Genomic DNA, 14972 nt, shown 5'->3' with positions numbered 1-14972 from the left:
TGCTTCTTTACACACACACACACACACACACACACACACACACACACACACACACCACACCCGCGCAAACACAGACAAAGCTCAGCCAGCGAGGAAAAGTTTCAGACAGAGAATGTACAGGCTCTTGTTGATGCTAAACATCTTGTTTTTATGTCCTGCGACGTCTACAAATCAGGGTGTGTATGAACACTGACAAACGTCTGAACTGATCAAGATCACACTACTGGAAAGAAATTGAACTCCAGATATATTACAAACAAAAAAATATATTTTTTCCCCTCTATGATTTGGGGCTAGGAAAAGAACAAAACAAAAAACAGGGCAAAATGCTTTTGTGGAATGAACTATAAAGCAAGAATTAAAGTGTAACCACAGCAATCTTTTATGATCTGTCTGAGTGTAGGCATTTGAATGATAGGTTATTGTTTGAAGAAAAAAATACAAAGAAATGAAAAGCAAATCTTGAATTTTCTTGAACTCATCAGTTTTACGACAGTGGAGACCAGGACCTGTCCTTGGTTGTGGAGTAAAGATTTCCTGGCTTTGAATCACAGTCTGTTACTTTAGAATTGTGTTGCTTATTCTTAGCTGAGCTTTGGCTTTCTGGAGGAAAACGTCTATCTGGACATTCAGCGCAGTTCATACTGAACGTCTGGCATAGGTCCTCATGCATAATAGTTGATTACTAAATGGCAGCCATTCACATGACGCTGATTTTCATTATTTTTATCAGTGGGAAAAAGAGTATGCAAATGCAAAGCACATTTCCATGGAATGCATTTTCTTTTAACCAGGCTATATCATTCTTAGTAGTTTGCAACTTTATAATTATTGCCAGAACAAGAGGGTAACCCCTTGACATGAGAAATGTGTTTGTGAGGCTAATGCCTCCTAACCACTCTACAGGTAGAATCTATTTAAATTACATGTCCTTACATCATTGACTTCACCATAAGAAGCCTATTTCTAAACGGTGGCTTACAGGTTTTATTAACACTGCTTTTGTTCTTTCCTGTAGAAGTAATTAATACCATGAGAAAAGAAATGATGTATAGGAAGCTTTACAAGTGCTTGTTCATTGATCAGTAGTTTTATTTAAGGAAGATACTATTTTTTTGATAGACATATTTATGATTAACTGAATTTGAATGCTCATTTAATGTTTAATAAGCGTTCATTAAGTGTTTATGATTTATAATAATACTTAAAATGTTTTAGAGTGGTTAATGTTTTTTTATTTAGTTTAGAAATAGCACTTCCTGGAAGGATGTTGTGGGACACATCAAGGGGGACCCCCTAAGAAGGTCCTCAACAGTAAAGCTGGGAAATGTCCGGCATAAAGAAGTTGATATAAAGTTTTCAAAGTAATCCTAATGTTATTTTGTTAGTTTTGAACGTTTTGCCGGAGCTAATATCCTAGACATATACAGTTAGTGGACCAGTAATCAAGAAGTACTCTTTAACAATATATACATTCAATGTACTTTCAATCTCAAATGATCAGTGCAACATTTCAAAATAAGTTTTCATTTCACTAAGACTAGGTTAGATTTTATTAAAATAGACATTTATCTAAATGGACAATGTTAGACATTTGTTTTTTTCAGGATACCATTTCTTTCATATTTTTGGCAAAGACAGTGAATCTGGAATATTAGTTTTATATAGGTATACTGGTGGAAAAAATCCACTGCCAGGTACTATTGGTACTTTGGGCCAGGAGATTTGTTATTGTGAGGTGCTGTCCTTTGTATTGTAGGATATTTAGCAGCATCTCTACCCATCTACCCACTAGATGTCAATAGCACTCCCTAGTTTCCACAATTAAAAATGTCTTCAGACATTGGCCAATGTCTCCTGGGAAGTAATCTTATTCCTGGTTGAGAACAACTGCATTGTAGCAAAAGACTTCCCTGAAAATGTTCAAGTATTGATTTTTTGCCAGAAAATTAAAATAGAATTCTTCTCACCTAAAATTTGAATGTAAGTGTGTTTTCTCATTCTCTTTCGCTTTGCAGTTTGAAGACATACATTAAAGAGTTAAAAAAAAAAAAGATGGTGTATGCTGCTAGCCATCTCTTCCTTCCCCACATCATTCAGTTATAAACGTGCGCTACCAGCCTGATAGAATCTGATATCATTGCACAGATTTGGCTGAGCACTGCAGGGCTTTCTACCCTAGATGTGGTGCTGACTCAGGCTCATAGAGACTAACACCCTTTCTTATCTTGGAACCTCTACTAAAACTGATTGAAGCACTGGGAATAATAACAAAACCTTCTGTTTGAAAATTACTTCTTGGAATAACCTAGTGAGTCAAGCCAGATAAGCATTATGAACCTGTCTGCACTATCTCGGCTCAAGTTTCCAATCTTGTGGTTTTTTTCATCCCACCACCACTGACAACCACTACTACAGTCTGCAGCATGATATTTGAAAATTAGCTAATGACACTTAAGGGCTTTTGTCCAGGCTTCTGAACCTACTTGCCACAATCATTTTCAATAGTGGAAACAGCCATTTTACTAAATGTTTGTTTTATTGTAGACCTGGGAATATCTCAATGAAACAGGTTGGTAAAACCTTAGTCAGAGTCTCATGATGTAGAGATAGTCATAAATTAAACCAACTCATAAATTAAGAATCAGTGCAATCGCAGGGCCAAAATGCAGGCTGTCACATTTTTCATCCTATGGATACACTTCTAATCGACAGCTGGCAATCTGGCAATACTCTTGAGATACTCATCACCTCTAAGTCACCCCAAAAGACAATTTTAGCTGTCATGGTTTGGTATTAATAAAAAATTCCAAAATGAGATGATTTCTTAGGAATAATATCAAGCAAAATGTGCAACAGGGACACAACAATGAATAAGTACAGGTATTTCAAAAGATATTTTATACAAAATCTAAACAATTTCACCCTAGGTGGAAGTGATCAGAAGCTATTACATCATTTAAGCAGGAAATTAGCCATTAAATGGCAAATCAAGTCCCATGTGGACTCATGCGTTTCCTTTGAGGGATGTAACAGAGACATGACAGAATGGTGATACTCTGAAAAAGTGACAGTGTGAAGATGAGGATAAGTTTAACAACTCAACATTAAAGTCTGTCTGTCTGTCTGTCTGTCTATCTATCTATCTACCTATGTATCATCTATCTCATGAAATAAATACTAGTTTATGGCATTTGTTAAGAGCAAACTATATGTAGAGCTTGGTATTATTAACTTTGCTTGACTTAGTTCCCTTAAATGATTATAATTGAAGATATACAAGTTTCAGGCTCATTCTATCTAGCTTGAGCCTACCTAGTTCAAGACGGACAGTATAAAAGAAGCAAATGGTCTGTGATTGAGCCAGTGATAGGATCTAGAAACTAAGTGCGCTGTTTCATATCTGTCAACCTGTTGCTCTCTGAGCAGACATCGTCCTTTCTTCTTTCCCCACAGATCCTCTGCACATGCTCAGTTATTATAGCTGGGCTTCAGCTTCTTCAGTTGTCCAGATTGCACTTCAGCGTCCCTGCTGTGACAGGAGCCTTGCGTCTAACCCTCGCTCACTTGCTTATGATTTAGATTGCTCTTCACTCCATGGGGCCACCCGGACAGGAGATTTAATGCTCTCAGCCCTAGCGTAATAATCCAGTGTCCTACCCTTTAGGCACTATCCATCAACCAGCGGCGAATGCCTCTGCACACCTCAGCCGACTACCTATTTTATGTGTGGGGCATGTCCTACATGCTGGAAAGAAGAATAAATTAGAAAAGTAAAGGTGGCTTGTTTCAGTAGTAGCAGTAGAAGATGGGAAGCTCCAGACCCAGTTTTGTCACTGATTACACATAGAACCGCTGAGAAGTCACTTAAAATGCACTGGTCCTCCGCTGCCTCACTTGTAAAGCAAATAGTGGATCTTTCAGATGCATTATAGCTCTGTCATTTTATGAAATACAATACTCTGCTTCAAAGTAATTTATAACTTAGATGGATCCAGAATGCACATATATGAATTACCTAAAATATATTTTAATGAAATCTCTGAATGAAAATTCATGCCATGTATTATATAACATGGTAAAGGAGATGTGAGAGGGCATCCAGGAGACTGATACAGACAGCTATGTGGAGGTGACTATGGGAGATCTTTTAGGGGAGAAAATCTGTGCAGTGAGTGTGAAAGACAGAAGGTTGTGGATCGACAGAGTAATAGAAACAACACTGAACTTTAAACACAAGTGAGTGCAAAAGATAAGCACGTGCAAATAGTAGTAGGTCTGGATGGGTCTAGGTCAGAAAAGACAAATAAACGGTATTGGAGAGCTATGGGGTAATCAGTTGTTGGAAAGTGTCATACATTAGGTTGATGAATTTAGATATGAAAGTGGACATTATTTTTCTGAGTAATGAATTGAAAGAGTCAAAAGGAGACGGAAAAAGGACTAGTCTATGACCATGTGCTGCAAAAGATGAGAAGGAGCAGGGACTTCAGTCGGGGAGAGGAGGCTGTTGTGTAACAGATGGAAGTCAGCTATTATGGTTTGGTGTGACTGCAAAGGCATGCAAACACAAGCCATTGCCAGAAAGAACACAATCTTAATCATAGTTAATCATGAACACACTTAGACTTTAGAACAATGATGTCTAAAAGAAATACAATACAAGCCACATATGCAATTTAAAATTTGCTAGTGGCCACATTAAAAAAGTAAAAAGAAACTGGTACAATTAATTTTAATAATGCATTTTATTTAACTTAATATATCCAAAATATAAAAATTATTGAGAGTTTTCTTTTTCTTTTCTTTTTTTTTTCTTTTTTTTTTTTTTTTTTACTGTCTTTGAAGTTGGGTATGTATTTTACCCATGCAGTGCATCTCAATTTGGACCAACCACATTTAAAGTGCTCAGGAGCCACATGTGGCCAATGGCTATCGTATTGGTCAGGGCAGCTAGAGAATGGTGCAAGAGGTTTCTTTAAGACTCCATCAGGTTGCATGTTGTTACATTAAAAATAATCATAGGATATTAAACATATAAAGATTTGTAGTCCTTCAGTAGTGTTTAGATCTGATGGTCAAACAAAAAATAATTGTTTCATAGTTACGTAGAATTTTAATTAACAGCAATGCGGACAACATAAGGTTACCAAGCTTAATTTTGTCAAGTAAAAAATCATCAGGGCAGGAAAAAGGTAACATGACAAATGGCACATTGGCTTTGAAAGCTTCTACCTGGAAGTGAAACATGTCTGCTCACATTTCACTGGCCTAACTACAAAGTGGTAAGCGAAGGGCACTCCAACGCTGTGGCTGGAAGGAGGAAAGCAGAAATATTTTTACACTACTAATGACAACCTCCCTCTGCCTTTTTGATCACCTGTAGACATAATATAATAATCTCTTTTACAAGGGAGACATTACAGAAGTTATATCTCTTATAACAATACTCTTCCCATTTTTGCATGTCAGGACTCATTGGGGTACAGCTGACAGAAATCCAACTCAGCTGAGGTCCAGTCTTTCTGTCAATTTCTGCCTGTCTCCTTCTCTTCCCCCACCTCTCTCCCATTCTCTTTTGTTTCTCCTCTCTGCTTTATTACTTAGATAGACTTTCTCTGTGATTGACATAATGGCTGCTATTAACCTCTGCTTCTTATCTTTTCAGGTCCATGATCCTCAAAGCAAGGAAACATCTCTTACTCTAATTAAAGAACTATTGGTGCAGATCTCTGATTTTAGGTTAGACGTTTTGCCCTGAGCTAAGCATTGTGTCCAGGGGAACAAGGTCTAACAATTATATGAGATTAGATTATGTATTTATGTTGATGATTAGAAGGTAATGTAGTATTCTCAGAATATAGATAATGGGCAGGATTGGTGAGCACATCCACAGTCTACCATAATCCAGAAGTTTCCTATCACAGTAAGTATAAAAGGAAACAGTACCTAGGCTGAAAATGCTTATGCAGTGTGGAATTAGTGATTACAGGTAAGAAGAGAATGGGGCAGGGGACAGGAGTGCGGACTGAGGAAAGGAAAGATTGGCAAAGGAAAAGACAGATGGTAAATAAACGGTTCATTAACTAATATAAGTTGAATTAGAATATTGTCAGGCTTTATAAGTTGATATATGTGGAACTTGTGAAGAACATAAAAAGTAACTGCTATTATCACAATAGTCATCAATGCAAATATTAAAAAGTAATATATAATTATGCATTATGATTTTGCTATGTAAAGACAGATTTTGTCGTGTTACTTTCATTCTGGTGATCACTCTTCAGGCTGTGCTACTGAAATGAGAAGGTGTTGGAATAAGAAATCCTTGTTGTGAAAACAAAAATGTGTTTCTTATTTCTCATTTCATTTTCTTTTAGAATTACTAGAGTCCAAATCTAAGTTCTTGGGATTTCTAAATTATGTTCCAGGTAACTGGCTATCACTCATGTTAGCATGTTATGAAATAGCTATAGGGAATTTCTCAGCTATTGTATCTTCCAGAGACTAATCAAACACAGCATATTATTGAGTCCGGGACTAAAAAAAACTTAATGAAGACAGATTTGGGCAGCTCCTCATTCCTATCATGTTTATTGGCTGCTATTCACTTTTCAAAATGTGAAGTTGGGTTTTCTCGCAACTTGTTAATCTGTAAACAAATCAAACAGTCATATTTAAAAGGGTCAAATATCTTACCTGATTTGCTACAGGAGGATAAAAAATTTTATGTGTGGCATATTGTGGGACATGTGTTGGAACCAAGGGGAGTGAAGGGGAGGTGGAGAAGAGGTACTAGAGAAAATGCAGCTTCAATCATGATATAAAGGGGGAAATTATGGAATAAAGCCTAGTGGAATCATCAGAATTCAAACTGGAAACACCAAGAATCAAACAGGCACTTGACAAAAGCTAAGCAGACTATTGGGTACTAAGGATCAATAAAGAGAAAATAAGGGCATGTGGGATGAGGCTCTGGAAATGGATCCTAAATGAGCCAACCTAGTGTGCTGGACCCCTTGTCTCTGAGACTATTATTACCCAGCTGATGGGACATCTTAGACTTTAGTATCTCACACCTGGTGATTTTTCTGGAGGAGAGAAGCCTGAGAAAATAGCGATGCATTAAAAAGATTAGGAAGAGTAGGGTTGGAGAGACGATGAATCTGGGTGCATTATGTCAAATAGTCAATTAATGGTAAACTTTATTTACTTGCATATTCTTGATGATCATGATTGGATTCACCTTTTGTTTTCTCTAGGATAAATAGTAACTATTCTTTAACTCCAGCAATTTACTCATCTTTGTTAATTTTGCCCAAATTAATGTTATAAGTTAATTTAGAATTTAGACTTTATGCCAAGACATGGAAACAACCACAGTGTCCTTCAGTAGATGACTGGATAAAGAAAATGTGGTATACATACACAACGGAATACTACTCTGCCATAAGAAAAGATGAAATACTGCCAGTTGTGAAAACATAGATGGATCTTGAGATTATTATGCTAAGTGAAACAAGTCAGACAGAAAAAGTTGAGAACCATATGACTTCACTTTATGTGGGATGTAAAACTGAAAGCAACAAAGGAACAAGACAAACAAATAAAGAAACAAAAACTCATGGACAGAGACAACAGTTTAGTGGTTACAGAAGGGAAGGGGAAGGCGGGATGGTACAACAGGGTAAAGGGGGTCAAATATATGGTGATGGAAGGAGAACTGACTCTGGGTGGTGAACACACAATGTGATATAGATGATGTATCATAGAATTGTACACTTGAAACCTATGTAATTTTACTAATCATTGTCACCCCCAATAAATTCAATTAAAAAGGAATTTAGACATTGTAAGTCTCCACATCATAGTTATAATTCATACTCTTTTGAAAAGCTGGGAGAATTAGTGGTCTCATAATCATTAAAATGAGTTTCTGAGGTTGTTAAGACCATTCTTGGTTATTAAATAACACAATATGAAAAGCAACCCAAAGTCCTGAAAAGTAACCTTGTCTGAAGGTGTCCCTGGTTCTCACAAAATTCTCTTTATCTGCACTAGTCAGCGTGCAGCAGAGAAGCTAGTTTTCAGAAAGCTGAACAGTAAGAGGAAGTGCTTATATATGTGGTTAATTTTTTAAAGTGCTTCAAATAAACAAAAATATACAGGGTCTAAAGTTAATTAAAATTAAGTTTTTAGGTACACGTTTAACAATTTGCAGTTTCAAATCTTTAATGAATGAAAAATATTTTTGGGGACATAATTTATACCATAAATTTAGGAATCTACTGTGTGTCACTAGTTTATCACAAGAACTAATCTTATTTACTCTCTAATGTAGTATCTCTATTTAAGAAACTAAGGTAAATTGATTTTTTGATTAAATGCTATTTCTCACATTACCACATAAATGATGATATAATTGTACATGGTTCAAATTGGAAATTAAAAAAATATGACTTAGTTTTAAAGAGAGGTACAAATAATTGGTAGCAAACCACACCCATATAATAATGTATGATTTTAGAAAAATTTAACTTTATATGTACTCAGAGTTTGCTTTGCAACTTTTGGAAAATCTATAAACATACAGGAAGCCAATTTTAATTTAGTTTAGTTTTTTTTTTTTTCTAAAAGGTAATACAGTGTCTTTAATTTTGTGTTATTTTGAAATGTGTTCCAAAGAACACATATGTTCTTTGGAAAACCGTCTATAAGCTAAAATAAAATAAATAGCTGTGGTCAAACTTCCAAATATGAAGGCAAAATGAATTCAGTATAATAATGTTAGACATACTTTTGATGATTTAAAAAAAATGGATATTCATAACATTCTTACTAAATTTCTCTTAAGAAGTATTACAGAATTGTACACTTGAAACCTATGTAACTTGACTAACAATTGTCACCCCCATAAACTTTAATTAAAAAAAAAAAAGAAATATGACCAAGTGAGAAACCAGATCGGATGAGGACTGAAAGGTGTCACTGAATTTAGGGACATGGAAATCATTGGCAGCTTCTATACCCCAATAAGGGAGGTGATAATAAATGGTCATTCGCAATGAAAAAAAAGAAATACGGTGAGGTTCTAGATAATTTTTAGTCAGAATTATGAGTGTTAATTTTCTTAATTTTCTTTAGTAGTAATTTAGAAGTTATTTTTCAGTAATTTTAGAAGTTCTTTAGTAGTAATTTAGTAGTTATTTTTTTGTAACAACTTCTGTTTCTTATTGGACCTATAGCACAGTCTTTAACACTGGCTCTCAAGGTGTGGGCCTGGGAACTGGTTAGAAACCAGTTCCCCATCTACTAAAGCAGAAATTTGGGCTTGGAGCCCAGACATTTATTGTTTAACAAGACTTCCAGGTTCGGATATACACTCAACTTTGAGAACCCCTTGTCCAAATGAGTGAGCAAGTTATTGTCTCATTTGAGACATGAGAAAACAATAAAGTATTTTTGGACTTAGATATAGGTCCTGCTCCGCCTTTGAGTGGGTAAAACCACGTTGCTAAAGAGTGAGTACATCAGTACTGATCACTACTCAAAAACAATGAGAGTTCCTACTACGATGACTTTTCAAGTTGTCAATTTGGAAAACACACCACAGTAATAATGCAAGAGGACTGCAGGACAAAGGGATGTTTATTTAATTTCCAGAAAAGTAAATTTTTGAAAGTCATTAAAAATTGTCATTGGACTTTTGGCTAGGTGCTAAAAAGAAATCAAGGTGATCTAAAAGATCAATCAGTGATCTAAAATAAAAACTACTTTATCTCTTTAATTGTTTATTTTGGGAAAATGGGAAAATGTGTCTTAGGAATCTGTGAAGGAATTTATGAGTCTTAAATGCTCTCTTAAATTAGTAACATAGGGAACAACGGGGGAAATATGTATGAATAAAAGAAATGAGTTTTACATTTTTTTTGGTGGGAATATGAAAATCTTGTATTTTAAATAGAATATGTGAAACCCAGTGATTTTAGAAAGTTTTACTAGAAAGATCTAAAGCCAAACTCTATTATTAAAACCTAACCTGGGCCTGTTGTATACATAAGTTAAACACCTGCTCTTAGATCACATTTTAAGTGCTGTGAAGCAAATGTAATTGGGATCTCTTGTAGAAGGACTTTAAGAGTTACAGGGTTAAGGAATATTGCCAAATGTCATATTACATCCTGGTGAAATATTTACTGAACTAATTTACATAAACTAATTTACTTTATTTGAAAAATATACATAGTTCTTAAAGAATCTCCAAGTTAATATATGGCTTCTCCCACTAAACTACTAAAGTGATTTCATTTGAATAAATAGTCTGTGGTTACCAGCTGACCAGATTTTCTTTGTTTAGAAGCAAGAGATATAAGCAATAATTACTGAATGTCTAGTGTGTAAGGAAGTCTGTCCTGGTTCAGTGCTGAACTTTAAATACCAACCTATGCTATTTAAGACAGGTTTCAGAATTTTGCAGTTAAAAGTGTGTGATTTGGGATTTACGTTGGAATCGTTTAATTTGAAAAGGTCAGCATAAATGACAGAGAAAGACAAAGTAAGCACGTCACAACTGTGACTGAGAAAGTGTGGCGGTGACAGCCTGAGAGGTGCACTTTCCTTTCCAACCAGAACTTGCAGGCAATGGCTTCTAAGAAACATCAATGACCGAGGACCCCTAGCATATCCTTTCTTACTCTGTTACTTCCGTATACTAGCTAAGCATGACATAGAAGGAAAGTGAAAAATAGGGTGATTCATAGTTCCTTTTCGTTTGAATCCTTCCTTATGTTTCAGTGAGCCAAAGGCAGAGTGTATTGGTAGAATGTGCTGTATCGAGGAGGGAAATAACATGTCTAAGTTAGTTTTGTGCAGTATTTTCACTGTTTTGCTAAGTATTAATGTACAAGCTATGAAATGCAAACCATTTTGGTGATTTTGCACATGAGTTAATTGTTCTTATATTTGTATTTAAAACCAGCATTGCACAATATGAAGATGGATGGCAACATTCATATTAATAATTTAAAATTTTAATTTTTCTTTACTTAGAACAATATTTAATAGCAAATAAAAAACAACAATACTGTGTTAGGAAAGAGAGGAGAGAGAGAGATAGAGATAGTAAAAGAAAGAGGAGAGAGAGCACAGAAGAAAGGAAAAGGCTTAATATTTTCATACCTACACCTTTAATGGCAACTTTCCCTTGCTTTTAAAAAAAGGCATCCCACATTTTCATTTTGCACCGAGCCTTACAAACTTCCATGTTTCCCCAAAAATAAGACCTAGTTGGACAATCAGCCCTAATGAGTCTTTTGGAGCAAAAATTAATATAAGACCCGGTCTTATTTTTCTATAAGACCGGGTCTTATATAAGACCGGGTCTATAATATAATAATTAGAATAGAATAGAATAGAATAGAATAGAATAGAATAGAATAGAATAGAATAGAATAGAATAGAATAGAATAGAATAGAATAGAATAGAATAGACTGGGTCATATATTAATTTTGCTCCAAAAGATGCATTAGAGCTGATTGTCCAGCTAGGTCTTATTTTCAGGGAAACACGGTATGTAGGTGGCCTTGTGCCTGTACCAACATTAAACTATGCACAGATGTCAACTTTCCTTTTTCCATTCTTGGTTTTTACGAGTCTGTACACAAATGAGGACATAGCAGCCATTTTGAAAATACTGTCCCCCGCCATATTCATTTAAGGTGAATCTTTTACAAATGCATCAGTTTACAGGTTATTTGATTGCAGAAACTATCTTCTATTTGCATTGTTTAATATATACAAATTCTCTTACTTATTATCAGATTGATGTAGTATTCGTTACACCTACAACTCAGAAGGTAGAATTTAGTACTCAAGTGTTTAGTACTCAATAACTCAAGTGTTAAGAATATCTGAGTGGAAGTGAAATACTTTGCCTAAGGTGGGATCTCTTCTTGTCTTACAGTTTATTAACAGCAAGTATTAAGATAACTTAAATATTAAAACTAAGAAAACAAGTCTGTAATTCAATAATGCAATTTTCTACATTTTTGAGAAATAACATATTTTATTGAAGATGAGTGTTTAGCATCATGTTAAAATTGTGGAAATGACTTTTTATGTTGTTTCATGACTTGAATGTTGCTGTAACTTAGATTGGTTAGATTGGCTAGAAAGCAGACTTGATTTTCCCTCAGTAAACATCTGTAGCCTAAATGCCTTAAAACGTTATGTTTCACAACATTTGGCTTATAAGAAAGACCCTTTGAATTGTCCACTTTGCTGGGCTTTTAGCAATTTTTGACAACTACCTCTATTCAACTACCTCTAAACAACTGCCTCTATTCCTATTTTGCATTATAGATTATAGAATGAAATAAAAGGGGTATATCACATAAGTAAAAATTATTTTTATTAACAGAAAACTGACTAGAGTACAAATTTTAGTGCCTGATCCTCTCAGTTACTTTATTGTTTAGTTAACTGTTTTATTTTTCTCCTCTTCCTTTTTATCTGCATTCTATGACGGCACTCTGCCTATATTGTTATTTGTACTATTAGAAAATGAACAGGAAGATATTGTTCGTTTAGTCACTCAGTCAAACTATATTTATGAACTACCTGGGTCGAATCTATTTTTTGGATCAAGGAAAGATAAAAATTAAATTTTAAAAATTGCAGATGGTCTCCAATACCAGTCAAATAATCAATTAATAATTATATCATGTTCCTTATATTCTAGGCACTGGGGACCCAGGGAACTTTCTTTGCAGTGGTAAAGACATACAATACACATGTATGTGTGCTTGAGGTAAATGGTCAGAGAAGGCCTTGCTAAGAGCTCACATCCAAGCTGTACCCTAAGTGATAGGATGGGGGCATTGGCATACTTGAAACACTTCCTTCTCTAGGAACCAGCCCTGCATCTTTTACCTTCTCCAGCTCTTGTGCTGCCAGCTCTTTCTCAGTGTCCCTCTTGGCTCCTGATTCTTGTTTTGTGTACAAACATCATAATCTTCAGGGCATGCTTTCTAGATGTTTCCATTCCTTAACCTAGACCTCTGGTTCAAAACCTTTTTGGGTAATGAATTTTTGAGACTCTGAAGAAAGATATAGACCCTGCTCTCACATAAAATAAACGTGCTCACAAAATCTTGTATTTGAAGGAGATTAAAAGAACTTGCTGAAGACTACTCATGGAAGTTATAGGGGTGCATGGACCCCAAGTTGAGGACCCCTCCTTTACCTGCTATTCCAATTTCAACCACACCTATGTACCTATGGTATTAACCACACCAAGAACTCTGTAATCTGTGACCTCAGCTCAGCTTCCGCTCTCTGTACATCTGACTGCCTTCCAGACATTTCCAGTGCATGTCCCACAGTCACCTTGATTCAGTATGTTCAACAGGGAAGGAACACACGTGTCCCCCATTCATCCCCATTTCTTCCTTACCTCTGGCCCTTCGGCCTCCTCCTGCACGTTCTGTCTTGGTGAACACCACCACCATTCACTGAGCTGAGTATCAACAGTCCTTTCCTTTTCTAAGAAGCGGCCACATCGATCATCTTTTCTTCATGCTCAATGCCATGTCTGTTCTGTAATCCTACTCTCATTGCCTTTATTTACGGCTTTTCATCTCTTTCTTAGATATTACCAGAATGGAGTGGCATAGATTTTAAAGAATGTGGCAAATGCCTGGGAAAGCCAATCAGAAAAATGGGTGTTTGCTAACTTGGGACTGCTGAGTAGCACTAGGGGTCCAGGCAGTTCTCATTAGGAAGGAATTTACTCCCTTTTTCCCGACTTAAATCTCTTATGATAATGCAAGAATTACAAAGTTATTAATGAATAATGTTTTTCCCCATAACTTGAACACGGTTATTAATTTTCTCATCACCTTTTCATTGACCAGTTAGGTTCACGTCCTTTAATTTCCACATATTTTCATCTGTATTTCTATCTTTGGAATCCTTCCAATATTTTCCTCATAGATATTAATGTTTAATTCAGAATTGGATGCTGGATCCTAGCAATTTAGAAAATTCAACAACTACATATTATTTGTCCTAAAATAAATTGGAGATTTTATGGTATAAGGTAGTGAGGGAATGCTGATTAGATTTACACATGATATAATTAGGCAAAGCGATTTAAGGCAATATCATACAGAAGAATGTAATAAAAATGCTGAAAAAAAATGTGATCAAGCATCAACATGTTTGGCATTGAGATGGGTAGAAAAAAGTGAGGCCAATCATGAACAGTTGATTAAGGTTTGACAATAGGCAGATCAGTGATTTTTAGTTCATGGAATTTTTAATGGCAGTTCAAAGAATGACTATCTGAAGACTCCTTTCCTGTGATACTTTAGCTGTATCACAGCTAAAGTATTTTAGCTCACTTTGAGGAGCCCCCGAGGAAGAAGCTGTGCTCTAATTTCCCCCCAAGTAGTATGAATTCCGGGCTTCTACCTCTCACTTCCACAGGAGCAAACTTGGTCTCATTGGTTTTATATAATACATCTGTCTTCCCTATAAGATTGCATTTGAATACAGAGTTCCAGGAAAGAAAGAGAAGGAAAATCATTGCTATGGATATTGAATAAAGTTACTATCTACATAAAACATTCTTTTTGATTGTTGGGGTTCTTGATCAAAAGTCAGAATGCTAAAATTTTATTGTAAGCAGCATTATTTATGTTCATTATATGAATATATGATGTGTCTGTTGGTCTTGAGAGTTCTAAGGTTTACAAGATTTCACTGTTTGGGTCTCAAGTGAAAACATGCCTTTCGTTTTTCCTAGCTGTAATTACGTAGAATTATAGACTATAGCTGTGAAAGAAAACCCAAGGAAATGTCTAAGCCACCTTTCTGACTTCGGTGGGTAAGTTATAATTATTTACATTTTATAGAGGTCATATTCAAGGCTCAAAAAAGCAACTTGTCCAAGATGTTATGACAATGAGTG

The sequence above is a fragment of the Rhinolophus hipposideros genome (assembly GCF_964194185.1).
Source record: "Rhinolophus hipposideros genome assembly, chromosome: 16".
NCBI classification, from domain to species: domain Eukaryota; kingdom Metazoa; phylum Chordata; class Mammalia; order Chiroptera; family Rhinolophidae; genus Rhinolophus; species Rhinolophus hipposideros.
This window is presented reverse-complemented; position numbering follows the sequence as displayed.